Genomic DNA, 21,420 nt, shown 5'->3' on the forward strand with positions numbered 1-21,420 from the left:
TCTTCTGAAAATGAGGAATCAGAGACAAAGATTTAATGCTTCACACATGGTTATGAAGGCAGCCAGTACCTTGATAGTCAGTAATGCAGGCATGGCAGTCCAGGGTAAAATAGGAAAACACGTCACCCAGACATACCCTTTAGAAATACCTCTCAACCTCACTTTTCATCCTTTCTCTTTGTAAGCTTTTTCTTTGTGCCATATTGATACCACAAAGGCTTAGAAAGAAAGCTGTTTTGATAAATATATCCAAACTTCTTCTGCATGAGAAACAAAGCATGAAAAATGCAGCATAAATAAGAGAACTAATATTTCTTTTAGAAGAGAGGCACAGGTTCTGTCCTCCCCTGGCTTGCTGTTGAGTGGTGGCTGGAGCTGGGGGTCCTGATGGGTAGGGTTTAGCAGCTAAAGAATAGCTGTAACAGGGCTCGCTTGTGACATCCTTCAGCAAGTGACTAAGCAAGCACAGATCAGCGAGCAGAACAGTGCCAGCATGCCCCTGCAGAGCCTGCTGAGGAGTCTCAGGGCTGCTATACCAGACACAACCTAGATGAGAAACTTACGATGGAGCAGGTTTAGTTTTCTCTCCCACTACCGATGGCCTTAAAAGAACAGAAAACAATGTGATCCAGAGAAGTAAAATATAATTCTATTTATAAAACCAGTTTGTTTAATACTTCAAGCATAAGCACTTCAAAGGTCTTCCCTGGTACCCAATGCTATAGCTAATTCCTCCTGCAAAACTGGCTGCCTAGCCAGTCCTGCTTAGAAAATTCTTTAAAAGCACATTTCTACACTTTGTCTCATTGCCCTGTTTGCCTGCCAAAAGCAAAGTCTAACTTTCCCAGTTTGGCAGCTGTTTTTCATGTGATGTCATTTTTCAAGTGCTCTGCAGCATGCTATAGTATTTGAACTATTCAGGCTGGGTTCAGTGTTTACCACCACCAAAAACCGCGGAGAACATTGTCTTAAGGAATTGGGTGTCCTGTTGGCACTGCAACAAAAAAGGCAAAATATTCTCTTGCAAAGTTAGAGCTGTACCAGGAGACCCATCCCAGAACTACCTACTGAGATTCCTAATCACAGCTGGCAGGACATCAAGTCCCAAAAAGAGGAAAATGACCCATCATGTTCTTCATGCATACCACTGCAGGACAGGCAGTTCTGCTTCCCTGAGTGGTTCATAGGCAAAGCTCCGTGGTTGTATGTACTCCTGATTTGAGGGCCGTGGGTGTAGCAGTGCATTGGGAACTTGACTTACAGCTACTTAAAGACATTCCTTTGAAACCAATGCCATTTTGTCATGATCAGTTGAATTAGGACAGTTTTCTGCATGTCGAAAAGGGAGCTAGGTGCACAGTGACTTCACTGCAGTGGGTGATGCTACATTCCTTCATATTTTGTTACCTGGCTTGCTAAGATACACGGGTTATATAGTTGCACTGAGTTAGTACAGGCAATATACTCATGTTGCTTTCCTCCAGCTCTCCTCATTGGCTAATTTCAGCCAGCTTTGACAGAGAAAGTAGGTGCCTTCAAGGAAGTTGTGTTCCTACATGTTTCATGAGGACAGGTGACATATGGGAGGAGAAAGACCCTTTAGCTGCTATCTGAGAGCTTGCTGATTGAGGTGAAGGCTGTAGTCATGCTCACATCATAGTCGACAAAGAATTCACACCTAGTCTCTCATGCTCTTCCTGTGGTTGGAATCTCCAAGGAGCTCCCCAGTCTCCAGGAGAGTCCAGACACAGGAAGCTAGACTTCATTCATTCTGGTGCTCACAGGAAGGCTTGCTAAAACCACAGACACATCAAATTGTCATTATGACAGGGCAGAAGTTGGATTAGAACAGATATAACAATCTCTCTTATCAAATTAATTCAAATTCACACCAACTTAAGCTTAAGGTCTTAAGCCAGGCTAAGCAATGAGAGAAAAAAAAACCAGATAGGCTACTCTTTTGCTTAGGGCGCCAGAAAGAAAGCACTGATCTATTTAATGGGTAGTAGATACAGATTATCTAAAAGAATAGCATGTGTAAAGTACTGTGGTTTTCCAGTGGAGTCACTCCTAACCTCTTACCTTGGTAAGAAAAGCCTTAAACCATGCAGTACAAAGCTGAAGCAGGGAATAATTTACTGAAGAAAATGGCTGTAGTATTACAGCTAAGACAGAAGGGCAATATTTGGCATACTAACTCTTAGAAAAGGCAAGATCAAGCCTCCATGAATTTACTAATGCAGTGGAAGTACAATAGTGCACTACTTAGCAGAGAAGATCAGCAGCCAGCCAGATACTCTGACAATATTTAGCTGTCATTTACTCAGACTCCTTTTTGAAATATTGCTAGTTTATTTACCATGCTACAGAAGAGTATTTTTCTATCATTTTAAGAGGTAATGTTTTCTACTGTCCTTTAAAGCATGAAGCTAGGCAGCAGCACTGTTACTCTTCCTTTGTATGCAAATCCAGCATCTCTGCGATATTAAGATTTGCATACGCAAGCAAAACTGCAGGCAGACATTTAACGTGCAGGTTGATGCTACTGTGAAAAATCTAATCAACACAGCTCTTACCAGAACATTTTTTTGGATAAGTCTATTTTTTAGTATAAATTTGACACATCACAGCACAAAGATCAATTGGCACTTAGCTCTTCACCTGCTGAATTGAGGGATTTTCTTTTCCTCACGCCTCACCCCCTTGTTCCTTCACTCCTGCCGCAGCCAGCCACAAATGCTGCTACCACTGACTTCATCCTGCTTCCTCCTGTACCTCCTGCCACCCCTGCCTGATCTTTTCCCATTGCCCACCTCAGCTTGCTCAGCCTCCAGCTACCCAGCACCTGCACCCAGACCCAGCTCCAGGAAGTCAGTGGCAGGACGCCCACAGCACAAAGCACTCCGTCCCTGCCTCTCTATGGCTAGATGGAAACTTTCCCTGCTCTTGGAGCAGATATTCAGTGTGGCACAATGAGACAGTGCACCCCCTAGACTTGCACTTCCTCTTATTAAGAGGCAGCTGGATCACCCTGCCCTGGGCAGGGCAGAGGCCAGGTCCCCAGAGTCTCCTGTGAGGGAGGCAGCTGGCACAGCAGCCCTAGCCATGCACACTAGTACCGAGGTGATGATCCTCTGGTGCCTCAGGGTGCACCCCCACCAGGGACCCTGGGCCTGGACCTGCCCTACGAGCAGGTGCTTGCAAGGCACAACAGCTGCAGGACAGGTCCTGGAGAGCCTGGGAACAGCATAGACTCTGTGGGTGATAGAGGCTGAAGGTAGCCTAAAGGGCTCCAGCAGCCCAAGGCCTTTTCCTCAGCAAGTCAAACCCTCATCACTGGAGTCTTTCCAGGCCTCCTAACCTCCACCATGCAAAATCTGCCCCCTTGATCCACCCAACTGCTTTTCAGCAACCTGTTCACTGGGCCTAAGCAGACAGGCTTGGATTTGCTTATAAAAGGATCTGTCCCAGAAGAAGTCATGATGGGGAAAGAAAGTATGACCTGGTATCAAAGGGGACTTGGAAGATGGCTGCCACAGATCTGCCATGTGGCATTAGGGCATTCACCTACGTGCCTTCATCTCCAGAACGTAGGGGTATAATATTTCTTTGCCTTTGCCTGAAAAACAGCAGGCAGGGACCTCCTCTAACTGCGTATTTGGCCAGAAGGAAGCCCAGCTGCTAATATAAGGTTGGTCTGCACCTCTCAGAGCAACTGCGTCCCAAACCAACGCCTAAGAATAGCAAGCACGTCACTATTAGCCAAACCCTGGTCATTTCAATGCAGTTTCACTTAGAAAGCCACACAGCAAGCAAATTAAACAAGCTAATCCAGCCAGTGTCAAACACTGCCAACGCACATCACTGAAGATGACGGCAGGCTTTACTCTTGGCTTGGCTTTTGCGAGACAGGCAACGTGTGCTCTTTATTTGCTCTTTTGCGATAACAGGTATCAAATGCCGTGTGGGCGTCAAGTCTGGAAAAAAAAGAGATGTCCCTTCAAGGTCGGGTTAATCTCAGCACAGCCTTGCTCTCCCCATGCTTATTCAGCCATACATTATGTTAATAGGGACCCTGGTATTGTGTGGCTAGTACATGAAGGTATTTTATGTTCACAGCAATGTTGTTAATATATCAACTGACATTTACCTCATCTCTCTCTCTCTCCTTTACTGTGATTCATACCCCATACTAATTAAATGGCACATGATAAATATATCATTATTAACAGCAGCTGGAGGGCTAGTAAATCCTACAACAGCTTGACTGGAGAAACCGCGTGGTGTGATAGCATCCTCTGGGTGCTGAGACAGGACTAATGAAGAATGCTGAATGGAGGCAAGGCCAGAAAGGAAGGCGTAAACACCTCTTGCCAAGTGCCGAGAGCGGAGTCTCAGGCTCTCAGCAGTGAAAAACAGCTGCACGCTGTATGCACACAATCGTGGGCAATACCAGATCCTCACTCTGCTGCTTGCTGCTGTTGATGTGCCCACCTGATGCTGTTACCCTCACCCAGACCACTGTCACGAATCCCTCCCCCCAGAACACCCAACCCACTCAAGAAGGTGCCTGGGGAACGGCAGCTTTATTCCCTCAAACCAAACAATGCTGAGGCTTAAGGGCTCTGAGAGAAGTCACAGATACAGCATATCAGCCCCCTCTGGGCTGTTGCATTAGGGGGCACGGACCCCCAGTTTAATAGACACCTCTGGTAGACACCACCTTTGTGCGTAGTTTTCACTTAGTACCAGAATCCTGCTCTGTGTCTACCACTCTCAGCCCAGGAGCACTACCAATATCATCTCAGTTTCTAGGCCCAGCTTAACAGCCCTCCATCCTCAGCATTTCCCTCTTATTCTAGGGCACAATGAAGCAGCTTGCACTTAGGTAGGCTACAGTTAAATAAAAGCTGATCTTCAGCATCCGAGAACCAGGCAAAAAAGCCAGAAAGATTCTGGATAACTAACTTAGTTTAAATAATAGCCATAAGTTAACTCATGTGCATATGCCATAAAGCTACGTTTCCCAGGGGACAATTGCTCAGACTTTTAGAATACTGTATAGTTATTGCTTTTTCTATATGCATCTTTTTGTCCCTATAAGAAAAAATATTGCTGTCAGACAACACAGTAATGAGGAAGGAATGATGATTTGTGATGATTTGGTAGAAGAATTCTTTAAGAATAAGAAGTAGATGATGCACTTTTACAGCAAAAGCCTGCATTTTTCATCACTGTTGTCATGGGTTTATTTATACAGAACAATTCATGTAGAAAACCTCCCCCCCCAGCACTGGGAAATCCGGGGCACAGCTACACTGAAAGTTACAGCACATAACTGCTAAGTAAGCCTGCTAAAAAAAAAAAAAAAAAAAGTAGGTTGAACCAAAACACCTTCAGGGATTTCACATCCTTAAGGCTTCTGGGAACATAGGATGTTTCCAAAACTCAGGTGGGGTAAACAAGCATATGAAGGGAGCAGATAGATTTTTTGACTCCATCCTTTGATATATATTTGTTTAACCAACAGAAACTAGAAGGTTGTTTTTTAGGTTTTTTTTGTTGTTGTTGCTGACAAAAATACAATGTAAAAGCTCTCGTTAGATTTAGAGAATTATTTCAAGAGTCAGGTAAGTATAAGGGAAACAAACCATTGCCAGTTCACTGACATAGAAGAACAAAGCTACGGTCCTACTCCTTTGTTTTTTTCCCTCCCAAATGTTTCTCCAAGTACAGATGAACCAAATATCACAGAAATCCTTCCATCCTCCATTGAAAGAGAGTAAGTTCTGGGGCAACATAACCTTTCTCATTGCCGAACAGAAGGAGAAAGCAGGCTGCCAGGGATATTTCACATGAGCGAAACCTGGAGCTGGGAGGTAGGCCAGAAAAAAAACACACACTAAGTAGTCTACTTTTCCTGGGACCTCTGCAATTTTTTTTTTTTTAATGACTTGTGATCAATACCATGACTAAGTTTTCACAAATATTGAGCTCTGATTTCAGTCTGACTTAAACCTCTCCCAGTTCACATGCACAATTTAAACATTTTAGCACTGTCAGACCTTTCATAAGAACTTCTTACTAATGCTGTTTTTTCTTTATCTGAATACCCACATGAGGCATGTTTACTGTTTGTGTGAGTATAAAACACAAACCTGGTTTCCGAGCTCGGGTGGAACAAGGAAATCCCCCACATATTTCTGCACCTGAATACACTGAAGGTGAACAAGCAGTTAAGCCTACTCTAAGATGAGTGACCTCAGAAATAGCTCTGTCACCAGGCCATGTCCCAGCCCAGGGGAAGACTTTCCAAACTGATCAGCTAAACAAGTGTAATGAAGACCCACAGAAAGGAACAAGAAACTACGAGAATTCAACAGCTAATTCACCCTCAGCTTTGCTGCAGAACTCACCCTGAAAGCTCTACGTGACCATCCAACCTCCTAAGATGCTATGGACAGTCATGCAATCCACCTGGGCTGTCCGCCCTGCACTGCTATTGCACTTAGGATTTGCTTCTCAACGAGAGATTGGTACTGATGTATTTCAGAGATGACCAGTGGGTAGTCTGAGGGCCAAAGCCAGCTCCCACAGCCTTGTCCTCCTTCCCTGCGAAAAGGGTCCAAGCCCGTCAGCATATGTACAGGGCAAGTTAGGAGACCAAACCAACTGTAGCACGGCAGGAGAGGGGGAGAGCTGCCCCAAGGCCAGGGAGACTGGATGTTCTCAGGTCCTGTGAAACAGCTTGTGAGCAAGGCCAGACACCAGGGTAGGTGGCCCACTCTGTCCTGCCTCCCTGGTGTGAGAGCTAAGCCTTGCCCACACCCACAGGGATCTGCGCCAGAAACCTGGCCAGGCCTCATTACCTGTGCTTTGTGCTATGCAATGTGCACAGTCTGTTCTTGCCTGGTGCTGTGGTGGGAACCCGGAGCCCAGAGGACATATTTGATCACCACTGCAGGAGCCAGTCTGAGTCCTTTTGGACAGCCAGCAGGTCTGCCACAGCACCTGACCTGAGCTGGGCAAGCCAGGAATATATGAGGTGGGACAGAGCTTGGCCCTTGTACCTCACTATGGAATAACATTCACCTGGCTCCCATCCTTGAGGGCACTAGTTTTATCCATCCCCATTTCACCAGACCTAATAATCTATGCCCAAGGTGGGTCTTCTCTGGTTAGGCAAGGTCTGTCAGCTCCACTTCTGCACTGCATTAACCCCCAAACTATGGCTGAGGGCAGGCTTCTCTCAGCAGTGGCACAAGTTCATGTCCCCCTAACTCTGACCTTCTCCCATCTGCAGCATCTCGCTTCCCCATACCCTTACAGGAAATGCCCAGAACTTATGTGCCAACCTTCTCTGCTGCTTCGAGGCAAATCCCCCCTGCCCTTATCTTCTACTTCCCCACACCTTCATCCTCTAAATGTCCCCCTTCCCAGCCCATGTGTCCTCTTGGAAACCTGCATGCTGGGATGAGTCGTGCAGTGGTGACCAGGCAGCTGGCTCTACTGCACCATAAGTACACGCTGACAGAGCCCGAGTGGCTCCATGCAAGTGTTTGGGTCTCCACTGCACTTGTGTACAAGATGATCCATTTCTGAGCTATTCTAACCCTCTATGTCTATAAAATCAGTTCTCCATCACTGGAGTCATCAAGTTATTTAGTATCAAGATTTGAGGAGCTGAACTAGAGGTGAGCCCCAGAACACCGATTAGTATCCTCTGTGCTTTGAGATACTTTACCTCTGCACCAAGTTGGTGGTAAGCATCTGAAGCCAGCCCATTTTCACAAAAAAACATAAGCTATGTCATTTGAATGCTGGTAGTCTCGCACCTTCTTTCCACCGTTCTTCTGCATCTACTCAGAATGATAAGCACAAAGTCCCACATATTTCACTGTGCAACTCTAGTGCAACAGAGGCTGTAAGATGCCTTCCCTTGAGACAGAGGCAGATGAGGGCAGCACAAACATGCCAGAGGTCACAGCACCCGTCAACAAGGCTGAGTAAATACCACAGCAGTGAGCCTATGTGAGCTTTGCACTGCCACAGCTCCCCTGCTATCAGAGCCTGAATCAGCTGGTTAAAATGACCTCAGGTATGAGTGCAGCAAGCTGATGCTGCAGCACACACTTGCAGAGGGGGAGATGACATCAGCATGCAGAACTTTTACAGACCATCTTTGACAGACCTTTGGACAAGAGGTCAGTCATCATGCTATAGGCAACACAGAATTAATTTGTGCAGCACAAATGGTGTTTTTGTTATCATTACCCCGTGGCTCGGCACTCTCATGTTTTTCATTTACTATCATTACAAATGAAACAAAAGCCAATGCAAAAGGGAGGGAGACAGATGCGAGTCCCTCAGTAGGGATGATGGAGAAGTATACTAAAGAGCTGGTACAAGTGGCACAGCATAAGAGCCCTGTGACAGCTGGAATAGGAATGAGTATAAATGATGTGTAGCCAAGCAGTGCAAATTCATCATGTGTGCAAGCAAAATCTTTCTCCATATCTGCCAGCACAAGGTGCGTCAGAGCTTAGACACAGAGCTGAATCTTAAACCCATTGAAGTCAGTGAGGTTCCCATGGACTAGGAGGATTCATTTCTAATGCTTTCTTTACACAAGACAGGATCCCAGTACAATTTGTCTGCTGTCTTACATTGTGAGAAACCAAAGCTCACTTGCTTGGAAAATGAAATTGAGTTTCAGCAAGGTCTTAAAGCAACTAGCTAATGAAGAGCACACTTTTGAGATCAGACAGCATTTTACAGCACTGCAATGACTTGTCCAGTGCTACACGGGAAGATCAAGAGAACACAGATTTTCACAACCAAAGCCAGAGGTCTCTGCTGCACACCCAGCCTTCCCCTCAAATAAAGCAATGTAAAGCAAGTTCTCCATGCAATCTTAAATTGGCAACCTACAGTACATGCTGGCTGACAGCTATGCAGAAGTTGTTGAATGGATGTTTTCCATATTCAGTACTTCAAGGGAGAATAGAGGCCAGCAGACCCTGCGTCCTGGGTCAGAGCTGTTCTGCACAGCCAGCCAGGTGGCATCCACCTAAGCATGGAGCTGCCTGCCTGCACAGCCTACATTTATCAGCAGCAACAGAAGCTGCCTGAAGTGGAGCAGCACATGCAGTCACCCTGAGCAGAGGTGAATTGGGTTGAACCCATAACTGCACAGCACATCTCTCACAATGAAAGGTAGCACAAGTCTTTATAACTAGGCTGTGTATTTTCAGGTGACATCAATAGATGCTTTCACCTAAATCACTATTCCTTGTCTGGGCCAGGACCAATAAACTAAAGGGGTTAAAAGTCAGTTTAATTCCAACAAATCTACCCTCATCGTGGTTCATTTGCAAATCAGGTGTCTCAACAGCCCAGGGTTTTTTACTCTGTCAAAAAGTCATAGCATTGTCATAATGAAATCAGCAGCTCTCCCAGATTGTTACGGACTTAATTAAAAGAAACTGATGACATTTTAATATCTATTGCTCTTGAATCAGTAATGGGTTTGCTGAAAAGACTCCTTGATCTTAAAGTTTAAGATGTGGACCAGTCAGAGGAAATTTGTTATGGCTGTAGCTGGTATTTAGACTTCAGTTATAAACTAAAATTAATGCAATTCAACATGAGAAAATAGCTTAACTGATCTGATAAGCTGTAGTGTCTTGTGCTCCAGCAGGATGTGAAGTATGGGAAGGTGAATAACTCTTACGTAGCTTTTATGGGGATCACTAAGTTTTGACCTTTTTTAACCCTGATTTTTAATTAAAACTCCATTGCTTTCGGTGAAACCAGTCCCGATGAAGTCAATATGGGCATAAAGAGTGCAAAGAGGAGCAGAGGAAAGGTACTGAAGCTAAACACACCTGGAAAGCTACCTTCAGAGGGTCCCAGCTGCACCACATACTAGCATTATTATAAGTGGGTACACCACAGTTAAATAAACCCTTCTCTGGTGAGGGAAGTAGGCTACAGCAGGCTGTAGGCCTCCAGGCTTCCTCCTTTTTGGAGCTCTTCTGTGACAGCAAGTTATGGGTAGAGGAGCTGCTGCTCCTGGCAGGGATGTCCCACAGAAATATTGCCTTCCAGGTCCCTCCTGCTGAGCGGGTCCAGGCTGCCCAGCCAGCAGCAGGACACTATTACAGCCTGCCAGGCAAGAGGGAAAGCACAGGCAGCGCAGGAGTCACCCCCACACCTCACAGCTTGGCAGAGGGGGGTGCTCCTTTATCATGGAGCTCTTCAAGGTGCCAGGTGAGTCTTCTTTCCTCCCTTCCTCCTACCCCTTCACATGCACAACCCTTTTCCCTCCAGGAGGAGGAAAAAATCTCCAAGAGGAAACTGCATGGAGAGTTTCACAGGCTTTGCTTTTTTCATAGGAAACAGGCAGACCTGATTGCAAATTGCCAGGGACTGGACAGGGACAAAAATGCAGATGTGTCAAATACATCAGCCACCCTGGAAATCACTACATTGAATCAAACGTTTAATTTTGCACATTAGCCTGTCTGGATGCACAGGGCAGGGAAAACAAACAAAAATCTATGGTTGCCATCTACGACAGAAGTAACGGTTGCTGTTTTCTCAATGACAGTACCCAATTTGCAGAATATATCACCACAAGATACAATAGGGCCAAATTAAAGTGGGAAAACAGTAGCTCTGCACTAGCCAAGAAACAACAATATAGCAGAGCTTATTAATAACTTTATTCCATGGCAGGAAAGGTTCCTCAAGACCAGCTACAATAAGGATGTGTTAAATCAGTCACAATTGAAACCTAGTCTGCCTAGACATGACTTCAATTACAGCACAGTAATATTATTAATCAGCTCAGATTCCTCCTTTAACTTGTCTAAGAATGAATTTTCCTGTAGAGGGCTAATTCTCATCTTCTCTGGAAATAAAAGCTTCCAAAAGTTCAGATTTCTTATCAAAAATACATTCTGAAATCAAGAAATTTGCTAACATTATATCAGTATCAATTTTTTCCTTTTGAGGGACTTTCTTTTCTGCCCAGCTACCACCAAGCAGAAAGAGTAAAATCACAAGGTGGTGCCCTTCTCAGATTAAAAATAGGTATTTAGATCTGAAGGCTTGATAAAGAAAAGCACACTATGAAAGGAAAATATTAATTGCAGCTTCGTTGAATGGCTTGTATTTATAGCAGGGTAAAAAATGAGAGGAAGCCTACTTGATCATTCAGAGAATCAGGAGCCAGTCTGAAATAAAATGATGAGCTTGGATTCAAGTGGCAGATTAGAAAGTGGAATTTTGCAAACAAATCTGGAAAAATAAGAAAGCAAAACAGACATGAGCCATTTATCTGTTAACTGATCTGATCAGTAACCACCTCAGTAGCACCTGGATCTCTCTGCCATATATTCAAAATGAGCCAGATGCAAGAGTAATAGTTCCCCATACCTGGAAGGGGAAAAAAAAAAAAAATATATATATATATATATCTCTCAATGAAATTAAAATTAGCTGCTCATCATCTGCAATATTTGCACAGCCTGAGTATTTAGTTAAAAGCCTGAATAAGCTATGTACTTATACCACATCGAAAACCTCACCACATATTAGAAGCAGGTGGTGGAAAATTCATCTCCAAGGAACTACAAGAAAAAACATTCATTATCTTCCATGATGGAAGTCAGGCAAAGCCCTGGCATAAGTTAAGGAAGTCATAGGGCTTTTCTCATTTTCTCTGACAAATCCTGACTCGTATAAGTTATCTCTGAACCAACGTTGCTGCTCATAGAAAATAAGAATTTTTTTCAATTTAGTGAAAGAACCAGAAACAAAGAAAATACCTGAAGGGAAGACTCAGTTTGCATCATTCCTAACCCAAAACACCATCTCCCTCTCAAACCCTTCACATTCATTTGACTAGAAATTCAACATCTGTTGGAAATACGCTTCCCCCCCCCCCCGCCTTTTTACATTTGTAATTAGAGTTAGTTCAGCTCCTGAGCAAAAGCCATTGAGAAACAGAGCTTTGCTTAAAAGGTTGAATTAAACTTCTCTTGGGAAAGTTCAAACACTAATTCAAACAGCTAGCCACATTTGACTAGCAAAGGCTTCTGGCTGACATGCAACTGCTTTCTGCACCCCTATGCCCCCCCCCCCCACACACCCCAGAAGTCAGTCAGACACATGTTCCGCTCTCCCCAGCCGTATTTTGGTGCCCCTCTCCTCCCCGGCATTCCCCACGCGCCCACCTCACGCCCCCGTGCTGGAACGCCCGCTATGCTGGGATGCCAGCAACAGCTGGTGCAGGGGAACATATGGGAACTATATGTGTGTTTCCATACTTGGGGAAATCCCAGCACTGGGAATCTAATCCAAAGTCACACACCCACAGCTAACACCTTTCAGGCACAAAACGCATCAGAGCCGACGCTCGTTCCTGACAGTACAAAGTCAAATTTTCATTTCAACTGTATTGAAAGGAGAATTAGCAAGCTGGGCGTGTTTTGAGCAGGAAACCGTGGTGGTCATGCAGCGCATGCTCTTGGAAGCAAAAGCATTCAAAACCAGTCAGGAGAAACTCCTCCTCCCCAGCCAGACTGCACTCGGCACAGCCCACGCCCTCGCCCCAGGCAGGCCCTTTACCCACAGGCAAAATAGTGCCTAGATCAATGGCCCAAAGGTGAAAGAAGGAGAAATATTTCTTCCTACCCAACCCATGCATTGCATGTGAAAGAATGTCCACAACTCTACTTGGCATCTTTAACACCCTTTCTACCTCCTTTTTTCTCTCACTTTGAAAACTTCAGCTCTGTTGAAATGGCAGGATTGGGTAATAGCTATCAGTGAAGTGACAAAAAAATGGTAAAACAGTAAGAACAAAAAAGCAATTCAAGGGGTTTAGGTCAATTTCCCAACTGCAGCCTTGACTGCTGTGTCACTGGTTTTCTCCAAGGTTACATCTCCCCCATGCTTCAGTTTCCTTATCTCAGCAAGCAGGATGGAAGTTATTCTCCACCTCTTAGGGGTGTTTCTTAGCCATACATATGCAGCTGAGAAAACAAAACAAGAAAGTGGCTCAACTGAGATTTTTTTCCCAGCAAAGAAAGTTCATATTGGAGGGAGGAGAAAAGACATTTTTTTCCTCCAATCAGATTGGGTAATCAACTAAACTAAATCTGTGCCTTGCTCCTATAGTGGAGTGACAGAGAAGGGGTGGGTGGGTGGGGGTGTGCATATTTAAAAACTTTTTAGTTTTCTGAGACTGTGCAGGAACCTAGACATGAAGTCACATCTTGCTGCCGTGCTTCTGCCGTTCTGTGTGATATTAAATCTAAATGTTAAACCAGAATGGAAACTAGTCTACGAGTTCTCACACTGGGCTGCAGGAAACACCCACACTAATTTCATACAACATTGTTGTCAGCAGGATGAGCAACAATTGTAACAGCTGCTAATTTCATGCCTCACTTTCTAATTTCACAGGCCAGACATGGTGCTGGTGCAGGACAGCCATAATTCGCCTGATGCAGAGGCTTATTCCATGGCTGCCTTGGTCAATGACTAAAGTGAGTGCTGATTTATCCGAGCAGCACATTTGACTCCACACTGCTAGAATGAAAAAATATTGTGGATCGAGTTAACACGTTTTTATTCCACTGACAGCAAAGAGCAACAAATGAATTTGGCAAAGCAAGGCAGATGAAGGTGATATGAATGCCTAGACAGACAGCACGGCCTCATGTACCTTGTCTGAGAATTCTTCTGTTTATGGCCTTAAAGTATATGCCAAGTTTTTTCTCTAAAAAAAAATACCTTTGACATAAAATATGCCTTTGAGCATAAAACTACCTCTGCACACACAAAATCTGCACGTTTTATATAGAGAGATATATTTAAGGAGCATCATATATGCAATTACCATATTTGATAAGAGTAGCACACCTGGTAGTTACACCTTTAATGCCTTGCTCCAGGCATCAGGCGTAGTTTGTCTTGGAGGCAAGATGTCATACACACATCACAGCTCCAACATCTAGTAATCTGTGCAACAAAATGAAACCAACAAGTTTCACTTTTAAATATGTCTCTAGGAGTTACCCAGCTATGACAGCACGTTTTTTTTACACAGATATGCGCACACACGCACCCACAGTGTCCTTGTCACATGCAACTCTGCAGCTCCCAGCACTGGACTGGTGCCTCTCTCACCAAATTACCTTGCTGCCAGTATGTGGAAAGCAAGACAGAAGTGTGCAAAGATGATGAGGCTGGGGCAGGGCATGGCCAAGCGCTCAGAAGAAAACTTTGGCAGGAAGAGCCTGGGTTAAAATTGCAACAGCAACCTGGAGTATGAAGCAGTCATGGCTAGGCAAGATGTGTGTCATGAGCACATTGAGGGCTAGGCAGCATCCCTTTCCATCTCCTCAAGTCTGTCACCCACGTTGTGCTGTCAGCAGCACAGAGTATTTAGTACAGATCAGTTCCTTTGTGTGGAAGTTTGATACAAGGTGAAATCTTGAGGAGCAGCAAGTTTCCAAATGACTGTGAGCCAGAGCTGTGATTTGAAGGGGGCTCACAAATGCCTTAGAGCCCCAAGGAGCTGGCTTTCACTCAGCAAGCAAAGCATGCAAAGAAAAAGTTAGAGCTTTGTGTAGGCTTCTGCTTGCTGCTTATCGCTGCTGCACTTTAGTGGCTTAGATGCCCTTAAAAAAATCTGTAATTTCTGTAGTGCTCTACAGAGAAATGGAGCATTGACTGGTTAAGAGACAGATATCTTTACTCTCTCTAAAAGAGTATCAGGGACAAAAGAAAGAGTATAACTCAGGTCTCCTAAGCGGTAAACAGAGCAACCCTTCCTTGCCTCAGAAAGGGCCTTTAGAACGGTGCAAGTAAAAGCTTTGAAGCAGTGAGATAAACCCAGAACCATATATTCTATTTGCCCCTTTTTACCAAAACCCCACAAGATTTGGAAAGGAAAAATGGCACTCCTTTCATGCCTGTCTAGCTGATAGGCACTTCTGAGAAAGCCACCCCTGCAGCACACAGCCAAGGCACAGAGCCCCAGCTGCAGGAGCTAGCACTTCTGTTCCTCACTCTGAAGATACAAGATCAGGGATCTCAGGGTAGATCTACCCAGCACTCACAAGATGAGTTCAGCCCAGCTGAGGCACCTCAGTTCAGGAAGTCTCAAGACCCCATTGCTTATTGACAGTTTGGAAATGCACATCTGACTATTTTCACATATCCACTTCCAAGCCTGGCAGAAATCCTTGAGCACTCAGTCACTAACACACACAGCAAGGTAGGAAGAATTATGGTGTAAAGAAGAGTGAGGTAGTAAACCTAACTCCTCCATTTCAGTCTGATGAGCACTTCAAGTCAGGAGTGGGAATAAAAGAAGAAACAATCTCAGTATGTAGGTGGCTCTGCTTGGGCCATCACTATTAATGTCCTGTGAGAAAAGGGTTACCAGCAGACGCAATGCGTTTGAGGGTCTATTTCCTCTGGCTGCTGTCAAAGGACAGCAGAGAGGACAGTGAGTCCAGTTTTGCTGCAGCCCTGAAACGCTCTGCAGTTCGCCCAGCCCACGGACGGGGGACTGAAATCTGCATGACTACACTTGATTAGGTGTTCTTGGCACCAGCATTAGCTGCTGGTCTGAGATCTCCTATCATAAACAGCAGTAAAGAAAACGGGAATTACATAAAAGGAGTGCTGAGTGATGGAACAGCAAATGGAATTGAAACAACTCAGATCAATGGTTTACAGAAGTGCCATATCATTTGCTGCCATTTCATTGTAACCTTTTTCCAAAAGGAGGAATGATATTATGGAGCAGGGGGCTGTATCTCTGTATACAGCTAAAAAAGCTACTGCAAGAAACAAACTGCAGGTTCCAAGACCCTTTCACAGCCATATCCCATGGAATAAGAGTCTCCCCTTCCAGTTCAAAGTCACCACTAGATGCAAATGATTCAATTTCTAAGTCACCTGGGATTTTTCAGCCTAAGAGCTGGGCTGAGGGGAGGCACCTTTTCGCTTTCCTTTCCAGGAAAGCGCCAATAAATATTCACTTAAATTCATGTCAAATCTCATGGAGAAGCGGGCATCTGTAGTGCCTGTTGCTAGTACAGAAATTATGTCTGTTTCTTCCCTCCCCACATACCTCCCAGTGAGATTTTCTGCACCCCTTGACTTTCTTCCAAATCTCTGGATGCATCAGGGAAGGCAAACACTTCCTATGCAACATCCCCAAGCACTGCCTCAGTTCAATGTTTCCTGAGGCAGTTTGGTGGCTGAGAAGTTCAGTATCTGCAATGCAGAAGATAAACACCTTGACAAAACAGGTCACGCAATATTCAAGGACAAATCACTACTTAAACAGAGGCTAACTTAGAACAGGATCAAGGGAATGTAGGTGACCAAGAGGGGAAGGAAAAAAAAAATCCTAGAAACAAACAGTAGAAGCAGAAATATAGATGCTATCTGTGGCATGAAGACTGAGAATTAGAACACCACAATGGAAGCCTGAACCACAAGTACAGGCAAATACATCTACACCGCGGAGAAATGCCACCATCAGGCCCTCCCCCCTGAAGTTTTCCAAAAATGGCAAGGAGCTACTTTAGCCAACTAGCACAAGGTCAGAGGGCAGAACTGCAGGCATTCAGCACAAGCCTCTCTACAACCGCAGTGACTTTTTGCTTACTCAAATGCAAGCATCCTAGAAAGAAGAGGTGTCCAAGAAAGCTTCTTGACATTGAAGGATCGCTCCCTCTAAGCTCAGAGAGGGTCAATCCCAACAAGCAGAAAATCAAGCAAAAGCAGCAGGAGGCCTACATGGATGAACGAGAAGCTTCTGACTGACTAGTCTCAAATTTAAGGAGAAAGCATGCAAGAGGTGGAAGCAGAGTCAGGTGGCTGAGGAGGGAAATAGAGACACTGTCCAAGCATGGAGGGATGGGGTTAGAAATGCTAAAGTTCATCTGAAGTTGAATCCGGCAAGAGACATGAAGAGCAACGAGGCAGGCTTCTACAGGTACATGAACAGCAAAAAGACGACTAGGAAAAATGTGGGCCTGCTGCTGAATGGACCAGGGCCCTGGTTACAGAGGACACAGAAAAGGCAAAGGTAGTCAATGTCTTCTTCACCTCAGTCTTTACTAGCAAGTCTGGTCTTCAGCAGTCCAGGCTCCTGAAATCAGTGGGAAAGTCTGGAGCAAGAAAAACTTACCCTCAGCAGAGGAGGATAAATTTAGGGAATATTTAAATAAACTGGACATACACAAGCACATGGAACCTGATGTGAAGCACCACAAGTGCCGAGGGAGCTGGCTGATGTCACTGCCAGGCCGCTCTTAGTTATCATTGAAAGGTTGTGGTGATCAGAGGAGGTTATTGAAGGCTGAAAGAAAGCAAACATCACCCCTCCCTTGAAAAGGGGCAAGGAGGAGGACCCAGGGAAATACAGGCCAATCAGCCTCAGCTTGATCCCTCAAAAGGTGATGGAGCAGCTAATCCTGGATACCATTTCCAAGCAGATAAAGGACAAGAAGCTGATCAGGAGTAGTTAGCATGGATTCACAAAGGGGGAAATCATACTTAACCAATTGATAGTCTTCTATAATGAGATGACTGGCTCGGTGGATGAGGGAAGAACAGAGGATATTGTCTACCCTGATTTCAGAAAGGCTTTTGACACTGTCTCCCATAGCATCCCCAGACAAGTGATGAAGGACAAGTTAGATAACCAGACCATGACGAATTGATGGGTGGATTGAAAATGGGCTGAACTGTCATGCTCAGAGGGTTATAATCAGCAGCATAAAGTCCAGCTTGAGGTCAGTCATTAGTGATGTCCTCCAGGGGTCAATACTGGGGCCAGTACTGTTTAGTGTCTTCATCAAAGACTTAGATGAGGGGATAGAGCATACCCTCAGCAAGCGTGCTGACAATACAAGACTGGAAGTAGCGGCTGATACATCTGAGGGCTGTGCTGCCATTCTGAGGGACCTCAACAAGCAGACAGGAACCTCATGAAGTTCAGAAAAAGGAAATAACACCAAGTGTTATCTGTAGAGAGGAATAACCCCATGCACCAGCACAGCTTGGTGGCCAAGCTGCTGGAAAACAGCTCTGCAGATAAGCACCCGGGGCTGTCACGGACAAGTTGAACGTGAGCCAGCAACGTGCCCTGGTGGCCAAGGTCAATGATATGGAGGTGATTCTTCTGTACTGAGCCCTGGTGAGGCCATACCTGAAGTGCTGTGTTCACTTCCAGGCTCCATGTAGAACAGAGACGTGAAGGTGCTGGAGCGAATCCAGCAAAGGGCTACTAAGGGACTGGAGTATCTATCAGACCTGCTGAAAGCAGCTTTGCAGGAGAGGAGCTGACGGCCCTGATAGACAAGTTGAACAAGGGCTAGCCAAGAGCCCTTGCGGCAAAGGCAGCCAGCAGCCTCTTTGCCAGCATTGGGAACAACAGTGTCTGTCAAGGGAAGTGATACTTCCTCTCTACTCAGCACCGGTGAAGTCACAGCTGGGACAGTGCCATGTCCAGTTCTGAGCTCCCTAGTATACGAGATGTGGACATACTAGTGCAGATCCAGCGAAGGATCACCAAGATGATTAGAGAACTGGAACATCTCTCATACAAGGAGAGGCTAAGAGCTGGGCCTGTTTACAGAATCACAGGATGGTTGAGGTTGGAAGGGACCTCTGGAGATCATCTAGTCCAACCTCCCTGCTCAAGCAGGGTCACCTAGAGCACGTTTCCCAGGATCACATCCCGACAGGTTTTGAATATCTCCAGGGAAGGAGACTCCACCACCTCTCTGGGCAACCTGTTCCAATGCTCTGTCACCCTCACACTGAAGAAGTTTTTTCTCAGGTTCAGATGGAACTTCCTGTGGCTCAGTTTGTGCCTGTTGCCTCTTGTCCTGTCACTGGGCACCACAGAGAAGAGACTGGCCTCATCCTCTTGACACCCTCCCCGCAGATACCTGTACACATTGATGAGATCCTTAGCCTTAAGAAGGGAAGGCTTAGGGGGAGTCTTAATATATACACTCTCCCATCAGGTATCTATAAAGAAGATAGAGCAAACCTTCTCAATGGTGCCCAATGACAGGACAAGAGGCAATGGGCACAAATTGGAACTCAGAAAACTCCATCTTAACATAAAATACTGTGAGGGTGGTTGAACACCAAAACAGGTTGCCCAGAGAGGTTGTGGAATCTCCACCCTTGGAGGTATTCAAAAGCATCTGGACATGGTCCCAGGCAGCCTGCTCTAGGTGACCCTGCTTGAGCAGGCAAGCTGGATTAGATGATCTCCAAAATCCCTTCCAGCCTCAGTTATACTGTGACATTTTCAGCTTGCTGCTAAGTGACCTGCCACTCCCTAACTTGCTCTTTGAGGTATTTTCAAGAATCTTCTTGTGGGTGTTGTAGGGTGAATGAGGCAGGATGTTACAGGACAAAACCCCCCTACTCCTCAGTCATTCTGCAACAAACAATGCAGGGACCCGTAAAGCAAACTCATTCAGTACATGACAGTGACTCATCCCTGGAGTACCACTTAACAGGTGGTTCAAGATAAAAATCAGTGCACACGCTGAGACACACATTTATTTCTGTAGCTGCACAGAGCACTCTAGAAAGTTGAGCTCTGACCATGACAATTATCACTTCAAGTCTCAAATGAAATAATAATCAACATAGCTCTTCAGTAAGCTTTGAGCTTTTGTCACCTCCAAGGCGCTCTACATCTGGGGTATTAATCTTATTTCAAGTACATGATATTATTAAGCATAACCATAAACAAATAGCTTTCAAGTAGCTCGTATGTTAAGAGACAAAGGTTGTGACTTGGGACACAAACTTTGTGAGGAGAGAACGCAGGTACAGCAATGTAACTGAAGACCCTTTTTCCTGAACTTATGCTGTGATTTCAAGAAACAGTTGATAATCATTGCTTTGCCACCAAAAAACTGATTCTTATTCAGCTAAATGAAGGAGGTAGCAGGAAACACTCATTCACTGTATGTCTTTGGTATTTAATAAGGCTAACTAACAAAAATAAGGTTAATTGAATTAAGTTATACTAGATGTGCATGTTCCTCGTAAATACAGCTAACTGAGAAGACAGTAATTATTACCTGATCTACACAGTCACACACATCCATTTACTGTTCCATTTTGGTTTGCTCCCTACCACACCATGCGAAACAATTAAGATGGAAATGACTTACCAGCAAGTGATACCTCTTTGCTCTTTTATGAATGGTCTCTCCCCTTCTTTTTAACCTCTTCACACTGCAGGGAGCCCAGGTTCATAAATACACTGCCTTCTGTGGTTTTTCACTGTCTGCTGTCAGCACTTTTTAATGGCATGTTTTTCCATCCAGCAGAGCTACTACCCTTTCCAATAGTAGGGTGTTAGTGCCAGACATATGCTTACTATACAATACACACACTAATTAAAGTGCAAAAGACAAAGAGCTCAGCATTAACTTTGTGGCATAGGGAGAAATCTATCACCTAGCCCTTTCACCCTATAGAAAATTTTAAACTTTCATGAATTTTTTGGTTGTGATTTGAAGTCATGCTGCACTTACAGCTGTTCTTTCCTGTGCTGAGGACGACGACTTGAGGCAGAGAATTTCTCAGCAGCTAACAGCTTGTGAAGAAGTAAGCAGCAGCTGACAGACCCCCACATCAACTGCTCCCAGTGCGCTGTGGGCCAGCCCAGCCTGAGCCCACCCCACCCCAGCCCGGCCTGGCTCCTAGGCAGGTAGATAGGAGGGGGCAAAAACACTGTAATAAGCATTACAGGTCATTTCAGTGAAAGGCTCTCTAAAAATCAGTTCATATGCATCAACATTTTACAATCCATTTGCTTCCTGTTGACTAAGGTCAAACTACACCACCAACAAGCCATTCCAAGTGACAGTACAGCTAGTTCTAACGGTAATCTCTGAACACCGTGATTTATTTTGTTGCCTGCCTACATTTGAAATTTGAATTACATGAGATTTATAGCAAGCGTTTTCCTTGCTTATGAAAGCCTACTCTGATCAAGGGAATTTCAACAAAAGGAGAAAGACTTTATCTAAACCCAGAGCTTGACACACAAAGACCTTTTCTCTAGGGCTATTCCTTAGCTACTGGACCTGCCTTTTCTTGTAGTCCCATGGGAAGAGCAGCAAGCTTTACAAAAGGCCATGGGATGCACGCTGCTCAAAACCAACCACAACCTCTTTATGACCTTGATCAGTTCTAGAGCTACCATCCTGAGGAACATAAGCAAAGGGCATTGCCCAGACATGTCACTCTTATGAAGAGGAGCAGTTTGCTGAAACTATCATTACAAGTGGCACTGAAATCATTCAAATGCAGTACCACAAACCCTGCGTTCTCTATCTA

At 44.9% G+C, this 21,420-nt stretch overlaps 1 long non-coding RNA gene across 1 annotated transcript in view; it reads right to left on the bottom strand.

Annotated features, from left to right (window-relative positions):
* The window catches only part of LOC138066594 (uncharacterized), a 34,679-nt gene extending 14,314 nt beyond the window's left edge, over positions 1-20,365 (bottom strand). The window contains exon 1 of the long non-coding RNA XR_011139907.1: positions 20,247-20,365. This is a non-coding gene — a long non-coding RNA (uncharacterized lncRNA). The remainder of the gene's footprint in view (positions 1-20,246) is intronic.
* Positions 20,366-21,420: the final 1,055 nt, after the last annotated feature.

This window comes from Struthio camelus, chromosome 3 (assembly GCF_040807025.1).
Source record: "Struthio camelus isolate bStrCam1 chromosome 3, bStrCam1.hap1, whole genome shotgun sequence".
Lineage (NCBI taxonomy): Eukaryota > Metazoa > Chordata > Aves > Struthioniformes > Struthionidae > Struthio > Struthio camelus.